The following is a 23,428-nucleotide window of genomic DNA, read 5'->3' as shown; positions in this document are numbered from 1 at the left end:
TTGAAGATGTTGTGATCGATGATCAAGAAATAAGAGATGATCATGATAATGAGGATGAGCATGCCATTTCTCATGATCATGAGAATGACCCTACCATTGAGGATGATGGTGATGTTGATGAGGATGATCAGGACATCGATACCATTATCAATGGAGTACAGAATATCGATAGTGGAATAAATTTAATCGTAGCCTTACCAATTGATCAAATGGATATTGATGTTGATCGTTTGGCAAGGATGGATCTTATTGAAGATGAGATCGAACCCTTACCAATCCGTCACTGTATGTTCTAAATTGATGACATTTCTATCATCTCATATGCATGATTTATTTTTGAATATATTTCATTGTTGTAAATGCATGTAGTGGGATTGTGTAATGATGTATACTGTAATGTACTATGAGATGGTTTAAGGAAAATAGTTTTTAATTTTGTAAAGGAATTCAGTTTTTCTTCAGTTTTTCTCTGCCATGCGTGTATTAATCCATGTATAGTAGCGTGTATCTATCCGTGTATAATAGCGAGTATTACCCCGTGAATATTATCGTGTATAGATGCATGTATTACTGCGTGTATATAAACGCGTTTATACACGCGTTGATAAATGCAAACATACACGCGAATTTAAATGCTAAAATACACACGCCCGATTCTATTCAAATACAAGCGCGTCCATATACGCGTTCGTAATTTATCGCGTGTATGAAACGCGTGTATGGCAGCATTGTCTTGTAGTGATGGTCGCACCACGTGTATTTGCTTATAGTTCTTCAGCTTTAAAATTGAATTGTAGAACAAAAATCAAGATTGGCGAATCAATCAACTTGTGGTATTCCAAATCAATGGAGCCTTGCACATTTGGGTTAAAACTAATGGATTACAGGTCATCATGGATTATCTCATCTAGCTGTTCTATTATCATGATTTTTTGGCATCTACTATGTAGTGGTATTATTTATGATAAAAAGGTTACATGGTTACATAGACTAGCACTTTTTTTAATGACCTCCTCTCAAATTTGTAGTCAAAGGTTACATGGTTACATAGACTAGCACTTTTTTTAATGACCTCCTCTCAAATTTGTAGTCAAAGGTTGGGACCATATGTGTTTTTCATGTCCTTAGCCGTAAACCTATGTTCTACCTATATCACCTTATCCTACGTTTATTTTTTCTTTAATTCTATGCAAAACATCAAGTTTTATGAAAAAGTTGATGTTTTGCATAAAATCGATGTAAAACATCCACTTTTTCATAAAACTTAATGTTTTGCATCAACTCAATGCAAAACAATTGCATCAACTTTTAGGCTAAAAGTTCATATTTTGCATCGAGTTGATGCAAAACATCAAATTGATGCAAAACATCAATTTTTTCACACAGCTCGAGTTGATGGCAAAACATCAACTTTTCCACACAACTCGATGTTTTACATCAAAGTTGATGCAAAACATCAACTCTACCACAAAACTTGATGTTTTGCATCAAGTTTCAGATGCTCCAGAGAAAAAAGTTAAAGGATCGGAGGTTGATTTTTACAAACTGACATTTTTAGCAATTCCGTCCCGTGATGGAATGCTCAAATGACCTATTCCATAAATTTTGAGTATGAACACAACTATGTTTTGATGTGATTTGTGGACGTTAAAAAGCAACTTGCTGATGTAGCAAGTCACTTTGTGATGTTTGCAAATCGCATCGAAACATAGTCGTGTGCTGGTACTTAAATTTTATGAAATAGGTCGTCTGAGCATGCCAACACGGACAGAATCACTAAAATAAGCCGTTTGTAAAAATCGATTTCAAATCCCCCAACTTTCTTCTCTCCGGAGCGTATAAACTTGATGGAAAACATCAAGTTTTGTAGTAGAGTTGATGTTTTGCATCAATTTTGATGCAAAACATCAAGTTGTGTGGAAAAGTTGATGTCTTGCATGAACTTTGATGCAAAACATCGAGTTGTGTGGAAAAGTTGATGTTTTGCATCAACTCGATGCCTGCAAAACATCGAGTTGTGTAGAAAAGTTGATGTTTTGCATTGAGTTGATGCAAAACATCAACTTTTCCACACAACTTGATGTTTTGCATCGAGTTGATGCAAAACATCAAGTTTTATGAAAAAGTTTATGTTTTACATCAATTTTATGCAAAACATCAACTTTTTCATAAAACTTGATGTTTTGCATCAAAGTTGATGTAAAACATCAAGTTTTGTGGGAAGTTAAAAAAGTTGATCTTTTGCATAGAAAGTTAATTTTTTAAATATAAAGTTAATGTTTTACATCAACTTGATGCAAAATATCAAATTTTCATAAAAGTTGATGTTTTATATCAAGTTGATGGAAAACATCAACTCTTAGCTGAGAAGTTCTCTTAGCTGAGAAGTTCTCACTCAGCAGCATTAAGTTGGCCGCAAATGTTATAGCTTAAACATCCTTACTATGTGTAGTAACCAATAGGATTCGAACCTAAGTCCCTGCCTGATATTTTACAAAAAGGTATTTTGGAAAGTATAAACTTTTGTTTCTTAGAGAGAAATTTTTCATACTTTCTAAACTCATTTAATAAACTAAAATTACCATTTAACCCTTTTTTGTCACATCAAGGACATATCTTCTTTAAAAATGAGTGTGGAATTATTTTCCAAAATTAGACAACTTTTAAATACCTTATTCATGATATTTTAAAATTCATATGTAAGTAACAAACTCTTTTTAAAAAAGTATATATTATAAATTAAGAAATTATGATACTCAAGAGCTTCACAATGGATTTTAATACTACTCTCATCTCGAGAGCCAAAAAAGGTTTTACAATTAAGATAATAATTATATCAAGATAATGCTTTTGTAATATAAGTATACAAATAATTTTTTATAGTTGCACTCAGTAGCACATCCTCAATCATGCTAACATGGCAGATTACCCAAGGAGTCTAAGCTTTAAGTGTACACATAGAAGAAAAAAATTATATTTGTGGATAGTGAAGAAGAGGATGCCTCGTCTACCTTCTCAGGCACATCGACTAGTGATGGTGTAGCAATGATTATGAGGAACCATACCTATGCCATAAGCTATATGTTTAGAAAATGACTTCTTTTACAGTTGTATTATTTTTTTAATGGATTGAAGATGAAAATAATAAACATTGTCTCTATTTTGGCATGTTTTTTGAAAACTTATTGTTAGAATTTTAATTATAATCTCAAAAAGTAAGCAAAACGAAGTCTTTTTTTTCATATCATTTTTTGTAAGAAATATGTAAAGTACCCAAAATATTATCGATTTTTGGTAATGTTGTACGCATGCATAGACCACTTTTTAAAAAGAGGTGAACTTTTTTTATGGAATCTTTGAAAGATGCCAAATGTTTCTTGTTTTCAAAAAATATTACCTATTTTGTCCACAACAATGTTTTATGCATAAGCTTTATGCTTACTGCCTCATGTATAGCTTTATGCATAAGGCCTCATGCATGCTTTATACGCATAAGGCCTAATGCATAATGCTTTATGGACACTTGCGTAATGGCTTCCATAACACATAATAGTGCTTTAAACAGAATGCATAGTGTTTTAAGCCTTTGCATAGTACTTTAAACATAATGCTTGCATAAGGCTTCTCTAGCTTGCATAAGGCTTGCAAAATATTTTTTAGAATATTCTCATTGTTTGTATAGATGTGGCATGGGTCCTCATCCTCTTGTCCCCCACCACAGACCCATAGGTTGAGACTCTCATCGAGTCTCAATGAGATGGTTTGCTAGGAAGCTAGAGGGCATCTTTGGCTATACTCCCACCCCCGAGCAGTTGGCAACCTCAGCAGACACCCCTTTACCATCATCAGGTCCACACCACAGCCCAACAGAGTCCCTTGCCAAGCACTTTACCCTTGCCAGGCTCTTCACCTGCCTTTACATTCACCCCTCATTTGTCAACCCCAATTAGTGCTATAGCATCTCCTACACGTCTACCTTCAAGAGATGTGACACCTCACAATTATCATGGCTCTCAGGAGAGTGGTAGTCATCTCGTAGTAGGGAGGGTAGTCCTCGAGATAGTGGCGATCGTACCTGACGCCGCACTAGCACTGAGAGTGGAGGTAGAGGAGATAGAGGATGCCTAGGGCAGTGATTCAGGGGTGGGGATAGTTCTTCAGAGTCACCACCACATCATGGGGGTGATATATCATATTATGATATCACAGATGTGGGTGGCATAGTTGATGACTCTCGTGGGAAGGAGGTGGTAAACTACTTGCGCCAAGTAGTTTTTGCACACTATAAAGACTGCTTTCTATGTTTTAAGCAATAAAGGGAGAGCTTAGTGTGATTGCATTAAAGCTCTCCACAAGAAGTATCCAACCAAATGTTTAACAGTACATGGGCGTGACACAAAATCAAAGACATACTTAAGAATAGGAGGTCTCTAGTAAGGAGACATGCAAAAAGGAGGAGAAAGCTCGAATAGATGCCGGTTAAAATGGACACAATAAGCCATCTACTTCTCATAAGGGCAAGTGGAAGAAAGCCAAGAAGGAGCTCTTAGAAGGAGTAGTGAACCAGTAAACAAAGAGAAGCACGGTGAATACAACTCGCGGGATATGGATCGTCGCACTTCGGATCTGGAGGTTGTGCATCATGGGAGGCCAAGTTTGTATGTATAGTGCAAATTCATGTCTTTTCTTTGTATTCTCTCTATTTGAGTTGTGTTATAATGTTTGTCTTATGATGTAGCATGACATTGTGGATAGAGATCCTACCCTAGTAGAGACTGGCTACCATGGTCACCCACAGTATAGGAGATACATGGGATTACCTTCACAATGAAGGGATCATCTCCTATGAACAATACAATCAAGCAAGGAGAACACGAATGCAAGTAATAGTTTTTATTTTTATTTACAAAACATGTTTCGACCTTTATAATACTTTCTATTTTTATTTATATATATCTTCACTTTGTGTAGGCACAAGGTAGAAAATTGAAGCGGAGAGTAATGACTCCTCCGCTAGTTTTTCTTCATGTATAGTTTTGGTTTATGCAACTATGTTTCTTTTTCAAGCCTCATGTGGCTACCATCATGTACGGACAACTTCTTGGAGATATAAGATGAATTTTTTTATCTTGTTTATGTATTTATGTTTTTATTCAAGCCTTATGTGGCTGCGATCATGCATGGATAAAGTTTGGATGTAAAATGTAATTTCTCATCTTCTTTAATCAATATTCGAAGTGTGTTCACAAATATTTTTGTGCATATCTATCTTTAATTTAAGTTTTTATGTTGATATCTTTGCTGATCTTGATTCGTTCATGGACAAGTAAGCAAAACCTTAAACCAGAGAGCTGCTTCTGCAGAAAATGCAGATGTATGTGCAGAAAATGCAGCTGTACATCTGCACAGGCAGCTCTTTGGATTTTTTTAAATTTCAAAGCGCATCTATATCCATGTCTATATGCATGTCTATACACACATCTAGAAGCGTGTCTATACGCGCATCTAGAAGCGTGTCTATACTGATATAGATACACTTATAGATGCGTATATAGACATGTGTATAGACGTGCATATAGATGTATGTCCGTAGATGCGATTTTAGATGCAATTATAAACGCGCTCGTAACATTTTAAACCACGTTGTCAAAATGCGTGTATAAACGCGTCTACAGTCGCTTTTCCTTATAGTGCTTCATGAGCTTATTTGTATTTGGTGTCATCTTCGCATGGATTGTGATGACCACCAAGGGATGAAGGTCTTCCAAATAATTTCTTGCTTCCTCATCATCATCCACTAAATTCATTGATCTTGATTCCTCCCTATGTATGTAGACCATAAAATTAAAATTACATATAATAGGAAAATTAAGCATATGAAAAAGTATTACATATGACCTAAGTTTATTTCCAAACTCTTATCATTTGACTTGACAAGGACATCAAGAAAGTGGTTGATTGATTATTGCATTTCCTCATTCTTTAAAGGTGGTTGGATTATAGGAAACTGGGGCTTCATGTCAGATGGATCTCCCTCTTGTATGTCTTGTATGTATGACAAATGTTAGGAACTTCTTTTGTTTCTTTGGTGTTTCTTGTACAACTTGCAATCTCAAAGTCCATGAGTAGGAAGTTGGCCATTACACCTAGAGATTTATCCTCCCTCAACCCAAACATTCTTTTAATGTTTAGGAGGAAAACATAGCTTGGTTTAAAGTGTCCTCCTCCTCCTCCTCTTCATCTTCCTCTTCCTCTTCCATAATAGGTACATCTGCCTTGTTCCTCCTCCATTATATGTACCTCATCCTTCTTCTCTTGAGCTTGATTTTCAAGAATTTCTTGAATACTATTCATTTCTAAAGTTGCACATCTCACCTCCTCTTCTATATTATATGGTTGAGTACATCCATTGGGGACAATGGTAATACTTTAACACTTAATGTTGGTGTGCTTTTTCAATGTCATCCTCAATGTAGAAATAGGATAAAGGTTACTTTCCCCTAGAGAAAATCAACCCCCACATTCTTAATCCCTTTGGCCTATAAGAATTGGTTGTCCATCTCACATTAGCTATCTGAGCCAAAGTGCTTGATACCTCAAGTGCTTTCCAAAGGTGGCATCATAGCCATAAAGATAAACCAGGAAGTCAAATGGAAGCCATCCCTTCCTAGAATCATTAAAACAAAAACCTCTTGGACTAACATGTGTGTTCATGTATTCAATTAGATCAATTACCAGATCGCTATTCCTTTTAGCTATCTTGAGAACATTGATCTTTTGGACAAAGATAGAAAATTTCTCGTTAGATCTGTCTCACTATAATTGGTCATAGCAATTGGCTGGAAAAATACATAGCATGCATCCATAGTGGGTGGTGGCTTTGAAGTTTGTCACGGAGAGAGGGCTAAAAATCTAGGAAGAGGGCTCATTGAGTAGCTAAATAAAGGAGACATTATAAAAGACCTCATGATTATATACTTTAAAATACCTATTTTGAGAAAAAATGCTAAATACAATAATAAGCTCACATATTATAAACATGACTAGTATACATATACAACTATTTAGATAGAATATATATATAATTAAGATTCAAATGTCAAAGTTATAGGGTGAAAACCCTGTATACAAGTGAAGGTGTTTTCTAACCTTCTTCTATAATAACTCCATCAACTATAAACTTAGATCTATTTGGTGTGCCATCTAAAAACCATTCTATGGTCTTATGGTCATTGTCACGTAGGCTGTAATGCCTGTGACCGACGGCAGACCGGATGGCCATGTCCGGGGTTCAGTGGGAGAGGACGCCCATGCGGAGTCATGGGCGGTCAGGCTAGTGTGGACGGCAGGCCACACACTATATAGCCTGGGGGATGAGGGGCAATCCTCATTCTTCCTCTATGGTTGGGTGGTGAGCCAGAGGCCATCCCCTCCTGTGGTAACGCCCGTAGCGGCGTTACGGGTATCTAACACTGGTATCAAAGCGTCGGTTCGATTGGGTTGTCACGGTCCACGCGTGACCGAGGGACCGGAGCCCAGGGACCGGAGCCCACTCAATGGTTTATGACCATTCATCTTCTCATCCTTATCTCCAATGGAGTGTGTGGAGGGAGGCGGCCAGAATTGAAGGGAAGAATTCTCTCTCTCTCTCTCTCTCTCTCTCTCTCTCTCTCTCTCTCTCTCTCTCCCCGTCACACACAACAAGTGAATTGCAGCAGGTAAGCATCTCGTTTTTTTTTCTCTGCATTGAAGCTTGTATGCGAAATCGTTTGGTAGAGAGAGGAAGTCGCCTAGTGCAACGTCTCTCTACTGTGTGTGGGGGAGGGGGGGCGAAGACACGACCTGCTGGAGCAATGCAACGTCATTTAAGGGGGGGCGAAGAGTCTACGGGTGGCCAGGCCATACCCGGCAAGCCAGGCTAGCCAGGCCATACTCGGCCAGCCAGGCTAGCCAGGCGGCGGCCTGCACGGCCAGCCAGGCGGCGGCCACTCCCCTCGCTCGCTAGCACGTCAATCGTCGTCAGCACGGCCCCCTTCATTACCAACAACTCGGCATGCTCGGCATGCAAAGCCACGTTGAACAGCGTGGACGCCGCGTCCTTCTTGCCACGTACGATGCCTTCCCGTAGCACCTGTAGTAGCCAGCGCGGACCAGCCAGGCGCGACGGCGGGCGGATGGCCAGCCGGGCGGCGGCCAGCCAGGCCAGGCGGCAGCCAGCCAAGCCAGTGCAGCAGGCGTCACCAGAGCAGAGAAAAAAAAAAGAAAAATAATAAAAATAAAAAATTATTTATTTATTTATTTATTTTAATTATTTATTTTTAATAAAATTAAAAATGAAAGTAAATTCAAACGGATTCTCTCTCGGTTGGGGAGAGATAATCCCGACAAGGGATAATCCGATTGTTTCAGACACAGCCTCCCGAGCAAAATTTATTTCTGTTATGAGTTGCAGGCATTTTTTTCTCTCGGATCGGAGCATCCCAGAGTAGCGTCCTTGTAGAGGCTCGCAGCGCAACACAAATCGATAGGCGACCGAAAAGGGGGGTGACTATTCTCTCTCCACCACCCAGTGCTCATTTTATTAGCGTTTTTTTTAGTAATTTCCGAGTTCTCGCATTGTTTTTTGCAAGAATTAAAGATGTCTGCTAGGCATAGTGTGTCCCCACCGCCTTCTACTTCTCTAGGTTTTTTAGGTCTCTTGTCGCGGGTTTGACCTCGACCGACGAATTGTCAGTCCGTACATGCCCGACCGTTGTTCGGCCCCAGAGTGCGCTCGTCGATCACGCGTGATCCACGAGCGCCCTCCTCGTCTATTGACCCTGCCTTAGGACCCAGCGAGCCTGCACACAGCGACCGCATTGGCATATGACCCCTTTCTGGCCGCCGATGAGCCAGAGGACATGAACACCGACATCGCCGCCGAGGGGACCAAGGAGGACCTCTTGGAGTACGACGACGATGATTATGACCTATTGGACCCTGCTGATGTCCTGACATAGACGGAGCTCTCTAGTGGACTGTTTAAATATCTTAATGCCAAACTAAATAATATGGGTAAAGTCTAGGCTGATTTAGTCACGATGCTACAGAGCTTCTCCACACGGTTAGATGCACTGACAGCCGCCTCGGCTAGTACTCCGACTCCTCGTGGTAGCCGAGCTCCTGCGGCATGGGTGAGCGTAGCCTCGCCAGTGGTTGTAGGAGTACAGGCCGATGCGCCTGCAGGGTCGTCCGTAGCGAGACAGCTTCGTCATTATTAAAGGACTTAAAGCCGCCTAGTTTTGGTGGCGAGGAGAAGGAAAGAAACAAGAACTCGGTCAATATGTTTCTAGTGAAGTGGTCAAATTTGCACATGCTGCGACAACAGCCTAGCCGTATACAGCCTGTAGAGGCTAGCCTCTCATTAACCGGCAAAACGTACAAGTGGTGGATGAGTTTGACAACTCGTCCTGCCACTTGGATGGAGTTTGAAACAATGTTTTGAAAAGAATTTTTGCCTGTTAATGAGGCAGAGAGAAGCTAGGAGTTATGGGACAAGTGCTCGATGGAGAACAAATCCCTAACTCAGTACATCTCAGACTATAGGGAGATAGTACTCAAGCTAAAGGGAATCGATGCATTCCAAACATTACGAGACTTTAAGAGAGGCCTCAAAGATGATTACCTTGAGTACGTAGAGCCCTTATAGCCTAAAGACTTAGCAGAGGCAATTAAGTATGCGCAGATACTCGATGACATCAAGCGCCGTAGTGCGCGTGGTGGTTCTAGCAAGGCCGAAGGTATTGAAAAGAGGAGGTTAGGTCTTAAAAGTAGGTCTTAAAAGATAAGGGTTCCGTAGTGATAAACAAGGGGATAGGACGGACCAGGAAGGACAGGGTGGTCATTGGTCTAAAAAACCGAGACCATCTAGGAAGAAAAGAGACAGCAAAATCCAAAAGAAAGAGCACTATATTAAAGCAGGAAAGGAAAATCGCTGCTTTAATTGCAATGAAGTAGGACACACGAAGGCTGAGTGTTCAAAGCCTAAAGCCAGTACGAGTGGCAACGAGCCCAAAAAAGACGGTAAATCTTCTAGGCAGTTGCATACATGAAGTAGGACACACGAAGGCTGAGTGTCCAAAGCCTAAAGCCAGTACGAGTGGCAACGAGCCCAAAAAAGACGGTAAATCTTGTAGGCAGTTGCATACATGAGTGCAGAGACTTCCTCTCAGTTCCGCAGAGTTCAGAGAGGTGACAGTGTGTCATTGTGATGAGCATCACGCTTGTTCAGTGACACCAGCGATGTGCCAGCCTACTGTAGGTCCGCATGACATGGTGCGCATGTATGGCACCATAGGTGGCCGTAGAGTCACAATTCTTATTGATGATGGAGCTAGCCACAACTTCTTGAACTACTCGTTAGTCAAGAAGTTGGGGTAGACCCGGAGTGATCATGAGTATACTGTTGGCCTAGCCAACGGATATGACAAAACGGTATGGAATAGCGTAGTATTGGGGGTCCCATTATCTATGCAAGACTACGAGGCTCCGCTTGACTTTCAAGTCATGCACTTAGTCAGAGCAGACGTATATCTAGGCAGGGAGTGGCTATATGGCTTGGGCCCTAGTCTAGCTCGGAATTACTTACATAATACGCTATGTTTTGAGCATGGAGGTAGAGTCATTACCTTGCAGGGCGACCGTACTGTCCCCGCCACACCACTCATTTCCTCCATGGAGATGTGTACAGCGGTCCGCAGAGACCAAATAGTAGAGGTATATGCTTGTTACCCTCTTTTGAATTCTGTTTCCGTAGATGAAACTATAATTGATGTTTGCGTAGACAAACAAGGAAAACAAGATAGCCTTTCGACGAGACCCACTGTTTGAAAACCCTGTTTGGCATGCATGTGATTCAAACAAGAAAAAATCCAAGGTCAATGAGACATTAAAGAAAAAGTATGTAGATACTTTAATGAATTTATTAAAGTATCTACATAGTATGTAGATACTTTAATGAATTTAATGAATTTATTAGAGGAATTTCAGGATGTTTTTCCTGATGATCTACCAGATGGTTTACCACCATCTAGAGAAGTAGACCATGGCATCGACCCAGGATCAAAAACCTATAAGCAAACATGCTTATAGATTAAGCCACTCTGAGGCACGGGAGGTGGAAAAACAATTGACGGAGTATTTGAACAAAGGCTTTATTCGTCCTAGTTCAAGTCCGTGGGCATCGCCTATTCTTCTGGTAAAGAAGAAAGACGGATCTATGCGATGTGCATAGACTATAGGGCTCTTAATCAGATAACAATTAAGAACAAGTATCCAATGCCACGCATGGATGAGTTGTTTGATCAACTCTATGGATCGAGACACTTTACAAAAATAGACCTGAGATCAGGATATCATCAGGTTAGAATTAAACAAGAAGATGTTGCGAAGACAGCATTTAAGACCCGTTTTGGGCATTTTGAGTTTTTGGTTATGCCATTTGGGCTAACCAATGCTCCAGCGACGTTTATGACACTGATGGACAGTATTTTACGTCCATATTTGGGAAAATTCGTAGTAGTTTTCCTAGATGATATTCTTGTGTACAGTAAGACACAGAAAGAACACATAGAGCATTTGCGTCTCGTGTTCGAGTTGTTGCGAGAGCACAAACTATTTGCAAAGAAGAGCAAATGTGAATTTTTTGAAACAGAAATTCACTATCTTGGCCATATTATATCCGTCGATGGTACGCGGATGGAGCCAGAAAAAGTAGAGGCTATTCTTAAATGGCCAGCGCTGAAGAATCTCGAGGAACTACAGATTTTTCTTGGCATGTCGGGGTTCTACCGACAGTATGTAAAGGACTATGCGAAGATCGCAGTCCCGTTGACTGACCAGTTATTACGGTCAAAAACTAAAAAAATTAGTTAGGGGGACGCCCAACAGAAAAGCTTTGATAAGCTCAAGGTGACCGTAGTAGCAGCTTCACCTATTTTGACTATTGTCGATCCAAATGAGCCATTTGTTTTGGAAACAGATACTAGTAATGAGGCCATTGGGGCCGTACTTATGCAAAGGAGACACCCAATTGCATTTGAGAGTAAAAAGTTAGATCGTGCGTAGCGTAACTACTCGGCTTACAAGCGATAGTTCATGCACTGAAAAAGTGGAGACACTATTTATATGGTGCTACTTTTGAGGTCCAGACGGACCATGAAAGTCTGAAATGGTTTTCAAGTCAAAATGAACTGAAGGGTAGAAAAGCTCGGTGGGCGGAGATTCTACAGGAGTTTGGCCTTCAGATACGCTACTAGAAAGGTAAGTATAACGTGGTGGTAGATGCACTTAGTCGCATGCCACAGATTAATGAGCTTAGTTTCACAGTCTTCAAGAATGATTTGTTGGAGTCACTACGTGGTTTATGTGAGCATGATCCATCTTTTACAGAGATCTAGCGCGCTGTACGCGTACGCACTTCTTCACAAATGTGACCACCTCCCTCGTTGGCACTAATTGCTAGTCCGGAGATGCAATGAGAAGGGATGCAAGAGTTAGTCCGGAGAGACTAGCCGTGTCTTCTGGGTATAGTTTGGAGCTGGAGAGCTCTGACGTAGGCCCTTCATCACCTTTGACTGCCACGGCTTCAAAGGGGAGTGATAAACTTCGTCGAGGGGAGAAATATGCTAATTACTCCATTGACGACGGGTACTTACTCTACAAGGGTAGAGCATGTGTACCAACTATTGGTGACTTTCAGGCCCAAATTCTTAAAGAAAGTCATGATAGTCCAAGTGCAAGTCATCCTTGTTGAACCAACGTGAGAGAGAGAGAGAGACACGTCATATGCATCCCCAAAGGTGTGTGGAATACACACAATAGATGAGTATATATAGAGGAGATCCTGGGACTATATATAGAGACATTCTATATATAGCCAACACCCCCGCTCAAAGAAGGGTCTCTAAGTGTGGATGAAAAAACCCTTGGGGGCTCAAGGGAAAAAACCCACAGCTCTATATACACCTACCGCTATATTAAATTATTTTATAGTTACAAAGTATTATTCAAAGGAGCTACATCACTCCCATATATACAATAGCCATGAAAGCTGTGAAGGAGCTACATCACTCCCATATATACAATATCCATGAAGGAGCTACATCACTCCCATATATACAATATCCATGAAGGAGCTACATCACTCCCATATATACAATAGCCATGAAGGAGCTACATCACTCCCATATATACTTCATCACTCTTATGTGTACAATAGCCATGAAGGCTTTGAAGGGCATCCATCTTCATGTTGTCTTGATCCATTCATGTAGGTTGGGTGCGAGTCTATCTTCGTGACGATGCCAAATAATATTTTTGTAGTCTCTTCTCTAAATTGAAGCTCAATAATATCCAAATACAATCCTGATCCATAAACCCTGTAATATGGAAGATGTCTCCATAACAAATGGAAAACCATAATTTTGTTATAGAAATATGAGATGTACACGAAAAGATGTACATAAAGAAATAGACATAAAGGTATCTATTATATGGTTGCTTAGGAATATAGTCCATCCAAAAGGACATGCATGGCAATGTCAACTTGTGGAAGATCATCCAATCAATGGCAAATGAACTAGATTTGGTAAGAGAATCTGGTTACTTGGAGAAGTTGACTTGGAAGATTTGACCTGTCAATAAACACTAAAATAGAAAATGACACTAGTTAGTAAGGATATCATGGAAAGCTAGAATCATATCTTTGCCATGGGAAAAATCTATGACATAAGATCAAACCTCCAATATTATGAGTCAAGATAATGAGACAACTATAACTTGGATCAAACCTCCAAGATGACACGACGAGAAATCAAACCTCTGACATGAAACAACAATTAGGATGTAGACACCTCTGCTGAGACAGGACGAAAAAGCAAACCTCTGACATGACGTACTTGAAAGTAAACCTCATAAGATGATAGGCCGAGAAATCAAACCTGTGACATTCACAATCAAGATAGTAAACCTCATAAGATGACGGAACGAGAAATCAAACCTTTGACATCCGTAGGCAGTATGTAGCCAGGATGACATGATGTGAACATAAACCTCATAAGCTGATAGGACGAGAAATCAAACCTCTCGGGAAATATGCTCGACGGAATTTCTTGTTAGTTGCCATAGATTGAATTCCAAGACTTGACCACCATTATAGCCATTTAGACCTGCATGGTTGCATTGTCAACCACAAAAGACATTGATAGACTTAAATAAACCTAGTCAATCTGATAAGCCAAAGCCAAGGCACTGTGCATCCAATGACCATGGCATCATGGTAACAATCCATGGAAACGTAGTCAACCATCATTCACGAAACATGTAACCATCATCACGGAACAACACCATGGCATCATGGATAAAATCCATGGAAACACAATCAACCAATATAGATTGGCCAAATGAACCAACATCAACGAAACATGTAGCTTGGAATGATCAACATCAACGAAACATGTAGCTTGGAATGACCAACATCAACAAAACATATAGCTTGGAATGACCAACATCAATGAAACATATAACCATCATCATGGAACAACGATCCATGGAAACATAGTCAACCATCATCGATGAAACATGTAACCATCATCATGGAACAACACCATGGCATCATGGATTGTAGTGAGTGAATTACATCAATGCAATGAACACATATACATATATCGATAAAAAGTGTAACCATCACCACCATGGCATCATACCAAGGCACCAAAATTACAAACTCACCAAACCTGTCAGAATCACCGAGGCTTGCATGCTTAAAATAATAATTGTCAAGTCCGTGAGACTAGTTGTAATGTAACAAGCAAAGGTAGAACACATGGCACCTTTAACTAGTAGTAACAGCATGCTAAGCATCAATAAAGTCCTCTTTACGCACAAGACGAACTTCCTCGAAGCCATAGAAAGAACAAATACACAACTTCCTTGAGAGAACAATCAAACGAGAGATCAACATCACCGCCGAGATAAAAGGATAATGAGATCATCACCGAGATAACCATGAGCAAGTAACTATAACGAGTTTGAAGTCATAAGATAAAACAATCACTTCATCACCGAGATGACCATGAGCAAGTCACTATAACGATTCCTAAGTCATGAGTTAAAACGATCAGATCATCACCGAGATGACCATGAGAAAGTAACTATAACGATTCTGAAGTCATAAGATTTAAAATGATCAGATCATCACCGAGATGACCATGAGAAAGTAACTGTAACGATTTTGAAGTCATAAGATAAAACAATCAGATCATCACCGAGGCAGGATGAACAAAAAGACAAGGCCATCGAAGACCCTGACCATAATCATCGCCCCGGCCAAGTCCATGACGTAGAGTGGGAGACGGCGATGGAAGAGAAGATGAACGAGCAGGCGGCGGGGCAACGAGCACACTCCCAACAAAGGGATGCAAGGGTGCGCCAAACACCCACGCACTACGGGTCCGACGGAAAAGATGCATGGAAGGATAAGTTTTACAATATCACCATGTCGCAGCCAACTCGAGAGGCAGTGCGGTATCGGGAGAGCCACACCGAGAATGAAACGTGGTAGTAGTTGCTTGACAACAACCACATCGACACAGAAGAGTTCCACAATGTACTTCGGACTCTGCAGCCTAGTCAACCATATGCTCATGCATACCACAAGTGCTCAACAATCAATAGCAATCATGAATACAATTTCCACTATCAAACCTCAGCCGATCACAAACAAATGAGCCTGCAACCCATCACCATATCATAACCATACAGGTCTCTACCCACAACCACAATATCAATCATATATACCCTTATGCATGCCAATCACGAATACAATTCTCACTATCAGACCTCTACCGATCGTATCAATCATATATACCCTTATGCATGCCAATCAGGAATACAATTCTCACTATCGGATCTCTGCCGATCGCCATCAACAAATAAACCTGCAACTTACATCACATCATAACCATGTGGGTTTCCACCCTCAACCATAATCTCAACCATGCATGATCTGAATCGTTGCAATTACTTGCTCATGGTCATCTCAGTGATGATCTGATCGTTTCAACTCATGACTTAGGAATCGTTATAGTTACTTGCTCATGGTCATCTCGGTGATGATCTCATTATTTTATATCATTACTTCAGAATCGTTACAGTTACTTGCTCGTGGTCATCTCGGTGATGATCTCATTATCCTTTTATTTCATGACTTAAGAATTGTTATAATTCCTTGCTCATGGTCCTCTCGATGATGATGTGATCGTTTTATATCATGACTTCAGAATTGTTACAGTTACTTGCTCATCGGTGATGATCTGATCATTTTATATCATGACTTCAGAATCGTTACAGTTACTTGCTCATGATCATCTCGGTGATGATCATGATCATCTCGGTGATGATCTAATTATCCTTTTATCTCATGACTTAAGAATTGTTATAGTTACTTGCTCATGGTCATCTCGGCGATGATCTGATCGTTTTAACTCATGACTTAGGAATCGTTATAGTTACTTGCTCATGGTCATCTCGGTGATGATCTCATAATTTTATATCATTACTTCAGAATCGTTACACTTACTTGCTCGTGGTCACCTCGGTGATGATCTCATTATCCTTTTATCCCATGACTTTAGAATTGTTAAAGTTCCTTGCTCATGGTCCTCTCGGTGATGATCTGATCATTTTATATCGTGACTTCAGAATCGTTACAAGTACTTGATCATGGTCATCTCGGTGATGATTTGATCGTTTTAACTCATGACTTAGGAATCGTTATAGTTACTTGCTCGTGGTCATCTCGGCGATGATCTGATTGTTTTATATCATGACTTCAAAATCGTAACAGTTACTTGCTCGTGGTCATCTTGGTGATGATCCGATTGTTATATATCATGACTTCAGAATCGTTACAGTTACTTGCTCGTGGTCATCTCGGTGATGATCTCATTATCCTTTTATTTCATGACTTCAAAATTGTTACAGTTACTTGCTCATGGTCATCTCGGTGATGATCTGATCGTTTTATATCGTGACTTCAGAATCCTTATAGTTAATTGCTTGTGGTCATCTGGGTGATGATCTGATTGTTTTATATCATGACTTTGGAATCGTTACAGTTACTTGCTCATGGTCATCTCGGTGATGATCTCATTATGCTTTTATCTCAGCAATGATGTTGGTCTCTCGTTTGATTGTTCTCACAAGGAAGTTGTGTATTTGTTTTTTCTATGGCTTTGAGGAAGTTTGTCTTGTGCGTAAAGAGAGGAAGTTGTGTATTTGTTCTTTCTATGGCTTAGCATGATATTACTGCTCGAGAGGCTGTGTAAGCATGCAACTATTTCTGGGGAGCCTTTGCAAGAAATAGTTAAAGGTGCCATGTGTTCTACCTTTGCTTGTTACATTACAACCAGTCTCACGAACTTGACAATTATTATTTTAAGCATGCAAGCTTCGGTGATTCTGACAGGTTTGGTAAGTTTGTAATTTTGGTGCCTTGGTAATCATATCATTAACTATGTCACTTTGACTCATGGCATCTCAGTAATGATAATCTCTAGTGCCAAGACAATAGTACCTTTTTCATATTCATGATTTCATATCATTAACTATGTCACTTTGACTCATGGCATCTCAGTAATGATAATCTCTAGTGCCAAGACAATAGTACCTTTTTCATATTCATCTCAGTGCCCTTCCTATATGTTATTTGTATGACACATTTGTGATTTCATATGCGCACATTTTTCATTAGTATCATTTGTGCTTATGTTGTGATATTTTGTATATAACATAATTATACAACTTTCTGTTGAGTTTATGATATTATAAATTATGCTGCCCAGATCTGAAGAGAAGGTAAAGACATATCACAAAGACAATGAGATTATAGACTATGTTGCCTGAGTTTAGAGAATACAAAGACATATCAAAGACAATGAGTGAATCTATTTTCTCATTTAGTTATAGCTATAAATCATTTAGTCCATATCTATATACCGTTTGTATCTATGTTGTCTTGAGAGCGGCGTTGCGAACCATCTCTTACGACATTGTGATTGCATTTCACATTCATAATCTTTCCATAACACTTTATGTGGATTCTTTGTTTTGAGTTTATGATGATTCTAGGTCATAACAAGCAGAAGTCGTATTCAATTCTAGGTCATAACAAGCAGAAGTTGTATTCAATTGATGACTCACAGAAAAGTTGAACTCAAGCCGATGATTCAAGGTCATAACAAGCAGAAGTCATATTCAATTGATGACTCACAGAAAAGTTGAACTCAAGCTGATGCTTCTAGGTCATAACAAGCAGAAGTCGTATTCAATTGATGACTCACAGAAAAGTTGAACTCAAGCCGATGACACAAATTCTTTCAAGATGTTTTATATCTTTCAAGTAAGCCTTTGTGGCCACCCTATACTTGGGAGTGATGTAGCTCCTTTGAACAATTCTTTTGTAACTTGAAATAATTTAATATAACGGTAGGTGTATATAGAGCTGTGGGTTTTTCCCTTGCGCCCCCAAGGGTTTTTTCATCCACAGTTAGAGACCCTTATTTGAGCGGGGGTGTGATGTCTCTCTCTCTCTCTCACGTTGGTTCAACATGGGACCTCTCGGGGTGAATCCGACTTTTCCTGTAGGGACCCTTCCCATATCTCCCCTTAGGTTCCCCAATGTTCCACCAAAAACCACCCTCTACCCCCTGTTGGGTCAAAACAGAACAAACTGGGCAAAATTTTACTAAGTGCCAAACTGCCTGCCAGTTTCGACGGCCACTTTCGGAGAGCCATAACTCTCAAACTAGAAGGAATCTTAAAAAACTCAAAACTACAAAGTTGTAGAGGGAAACAAAATGAACAACTTTGTCTCTATGAAGCCCCTGCAAAAAAGTAGTGGAGGACCTCCAAAATCCACCCCCAAAATAGCAAAAAAAAAACAGATTTCCCTGCAAAACTGCCAAAACCACTCTCTGCCGGTTTTTGCGGCGAATTTTTGAGCATGAAGATGACCAAACCAGAAAATTTGCATCACACAAGAGTTGTAGAGCTTATTCAGGGCTACATTTTGATATGAAAATCTTCGAAATCCAACATTCCTACAAAAAGTTATGCCCTCTGCAAAACAGCCCCCTGAGCCTGCCGAAAAAACACTTTTCACTGCTATTCTTCTCATATGCCACAGATGATGATGTAGATAGGTAAGAGGAGTATGGATATGAATTAAAAACATCATAAGAGAGTAGAAGAAGAATCCTCATCACAAAACTCGGCCTTGAGGCGGCCCGCCCTTTGTTCCTCTCTCTTCCCCTTCCTGCCCGCATAGTACTTAGACCGCATGTTTCATGGAGACGGAGTGATAGAGATGGGTAGGGGAAGCAAGGCTGAGCATAATCACACTCTCATATACACACAATCTCCATCATAAAAGAAAGCCGTAAGCACTTACCGCTTCTTCTTCTATTCGTAATACACATATACCGCTTCTTCTTCTATTCGCAATACACAACCGTATGCATACATATGCATATACACACACCAAAAGAGAAGAAGAGGAACAACAAGATCCTCCTCTACCTCCTCCTCACCTTCAAGAAGCCAAAGAACAGGAGCAGACAAAAATCGTCATCTTCCAGGACAGCTCTGCAGAAAATCAATCGTAACTTGGTCGTACGGTCTCCGAATGACAAAATTCTAAATACAAAAATTGATCGTATCGTCGTTTCCAAGAAGACATCGAGGGCCAGATCTGCTAATTCGATTTCCCTTGTCAGCTATGACGAAAATACTTGCTCGTGGTCTGCTCTGATACCATGTTGAACCAACGTGAGAGAGAGAGAGAGACACGTCATATGCATCCCCAAAGGTGTGTGGAATACACACAATAGATGAGTATATATAGAGGAGATCCTGGGACTATATATAGAGACATTCTATATATAGCCAACAATCCTGGGATTCAGAAAACCTATGCACTAGTAAAAAGACAGTTTTATTGGCCTAGTTTGTTTTGGGATGTCCAGACTTATGTGCTGAAATGCAGTAAGTGCCATGTCAATAAACATGAATGTCTTAAGGTTGGAGGACTACTCCATCCCCGCTGGAGATTCCTCAAGGGAAATGGAAAAGCATTTCCATGGATTTTATTACCGGTTTACCCAAAACGAGTCAAGGGAATGACTCGGTGTGGGTGGTAGTAGACAGGTTAACTAAAATGGCAAAGTTTATTGCCACGAAGAAAACTATAAAAATGCCAGAGTTAACAAAACTCTTTATTGAACATCTTACAAGCTATATGGCCTGCCCGCAGATATAGTGTCGGATAGAGATAGAAAGTTCAACAGTGATTTTTGGAGGGAAGTCTTCAAAAAGTTGGATACTACTCTGAGTATGAGTACGGCAGATCATCCGGAGTCTGATGGTCAAACTGAAAGAGTTAACCAAATTCTAGAGGATATGTTACGTTCTTATGTTAGTAAGAAGCAATCTAATTGGGAAGAGTACTTGCCCTTATTGGAGTTTGCCTATAACAGCTCCAAAAACACTCAGCGATCGGATTTACACCATTCATGTTAATGTATGGATTCCAGCCGAGATCTCCGATGGCTGTAGGCCTAGAAAAGGAGAAAATTCAATCTGTCAAGGACTTCCTTGAAGATATGAATGATATGCTTAGAGCCGCACGTGAGAGCATTCGTAGTGCTCAGATCGTGCTAAAACTTATGCGGATAAAGGACGTAGAAAGGTGACCTTTGTAGAAGGTGACTTTGTATTCCTCAAGGTTCCTGCGCAGTCAGAAACCATGAAAACGGGAAAGTGTGATAAACTTTCTTCGAGATATTGTGGTCCTTTTAAAATCCTTAAGAAGATTGGGGACGTAGCATATAAACTTGAGTTACTGGAGAGTTCTCAAGTCCATCCTGTCTTCCATGTTAGTAAACTGAAGAAATCAGTTCACGGGTTAGAGAACGCAGTTTTTCCAGAGATTTTGGTGGACTTGATAGAGCCACCAAAGATACCACATGAACCTGAAAAGATTCTACAGTATCGTGACAGACAAACCCGACATAAAGTGTACCATGAGGTACTTGTTAAATGGACAGATAGGGATGAGGAGGTAGCTACCTGCTGGGAACATCGTAGTGCAATTTCCAAAAGGTTTCCCCAGTTTGTTTTCGAGGACGAAAACTCTTCTTAAGGGGAGGTAATGTCACGTAGGCTGTAACGCCTGTGTGACCGACGGCGGCAGACCGAATGGCCATGTCCGGGGTTCAGTGGGAGAGGACGCCCATACGGAGTCATGGGCGGCCAAGCTAGTGTGGACGACAGGACACACACTATATAGCTTGGGGGATGAGGGGCAATCCTCATTCTTCCTCTATGGCTTGGGTGGTGAGCCAGAGGCCCGACCGAGCCAGAGGCTGCGAGCCAGAGGCCGTCCCCTCCTGTGGTGGTAACGCCCGTAGCGGCGTTACGGGTATCTAACAGTCATCCTTCAACATTCATTTCGGTTTGACCAACCTAATTAAATAAGTGTCTAAATTTGCTAGGGAACAATATCTCAAACTCAAACATCCATAAGTGACATGAATATGTTGTGTCATCATAGCATGATGTTTGTGAAGAAGGATATAGAGGTTGAAGTCGCGATGTGCCAAATGCATGTATGAACTCGGCAAATGATATGCATGTCCTCACCTGAAATGGCAAATCAAGATGACTAGCATAGTGGTAGATTAATAGGGTATAAGCGGATGTGCATAATCAACATCTGGGATGGAGCCATAGTGACGTCGTCCCATCAATTCTTGGAAGTGTAGAAACACTCTCAAATGTGCTCAATAATGCCAAAAATAAACTAACTAGCCAAAAGTATGGTTTAAGATGTCTTCTCCTCCCCCTCTTCCTCTTCCTCTTCCATAATAGGTACATCTACCCTGTTTCTCCTCCATTATATGTACCCTGTTTCTCCTCCATTATATGTACCCTATTTCTCCTCCATTATATGTACCTCTACCTTCTTCTCTTGAGCTTGATCTCAAGAATTTCTTGAATACTTTTCAGTTCTAAAATTGCAGATCTCACCTCCTCTTCTATATTATATTGTTTAAGTACATCCATTGGTTATACTTTAACACTAATGTTGGTGTGATTTTTCAATGTCATCCTCAATGTAGAAATAGGATGAAGGTTACGTTCGCCCATAGAAAATCAACCCCCACATTCTTAATCCCTTTGGCCTATAAGAATTGGTTGTCCATCTCACCTCAGCTATCTGACCCAAAGTGCTTGATACCTCAAGTGATTTCCAAAGGTGGCATCATAGCCATAAAGATAAAGATTTCCAAAGGTGGCATCATAGCCATAAAGATAAACCAGGAAGTCAAACGGAAGCCATCCCTTCCTAGAATCATTAAAACAAGATGCATGTTCATGTATTCAATTAGATCAATTACCGTCACTATTCCTTTTAGCCATCTTGAGAACATAATTGCGATATATCAATATCATCATGTGTGTGTGTATACAATACAACATCATCCTCATCATCCCCATCAAAATACAATGAGTGGTCCGGTCTAGGTAAATGATAATTAATGAGATGATAGCTAATCGATGTCATGGGTGAGTCGTAGAAGCTCTGAAGGCTCATGAAAACACCACTATGATAGCAAAGAAAGTGGCATCATGATTGATCCATGTCCACCAAGGATCCAAACCTGTCATGCCATAACTCAAAAAACATATCACTTGAATGATCATTTCAACATTATCACCCATATAATCATCTATAGTAATAGCATGAACATTATCATCACTATCCACAACATCATTCACTGAGTGCATGATATACCATCCTCAGGTATATAATCATCTCTACTTATAAATGTAGGGTATTCAATCAAGTCCCCACATACATCATTCCATGCAAGTAATGCAGAACAATCCCTCTAAAGATAGCCACATAGACCCTCTATAAAATCACTATATGTAGAACATCTGGACCAACTGGCAGCACAGACATCCCCCTAATTAAATAAGTGTCTAAATTGGCTAGGCAACAACATCTCAAACTCAAACATCCATAAGTGACATGAATATGATGTGTCATCATAGCATGATGTCTGTGAAGAAGGATATAAAGGTTGAAGTTGCGATGTGCCAAATGCATAAATATCATTGCCACTAAGCAGTGACAAAGTATCTACACAAGAGAGATAAGTGATATCAAACAACTCACCGAGGCTACTAAGGTCATCCCCAAATGTCTAAACAATATCCATCAATGGTATCCCTACATGAACTAAATCGCATGATAAATCAATCTCCAATAAAACTGGATCTAAGAAAATACCTAGATTAAATGTAAATCTCTTGAGGTCAATGT

This window comes from Cibotium barometz, chromosome 42 (genome assembly GCF_041138505.1).
Source record: "Cibotium barometz isolate CiBa-2024 chromosome 42, ASM4113850v1, whole genome shotgun sequence".
Classification (NCBI taxonomy): domain Eukaryota; kingdom Viridiplantae; phylum Streptophyta; class Polypodiopsida; order Cyatheales; family Cibotiaceae; genus Cibotium; species Cibotium barometz.
Note: the sequence above shows the minus strand (reverse complement) of the source record.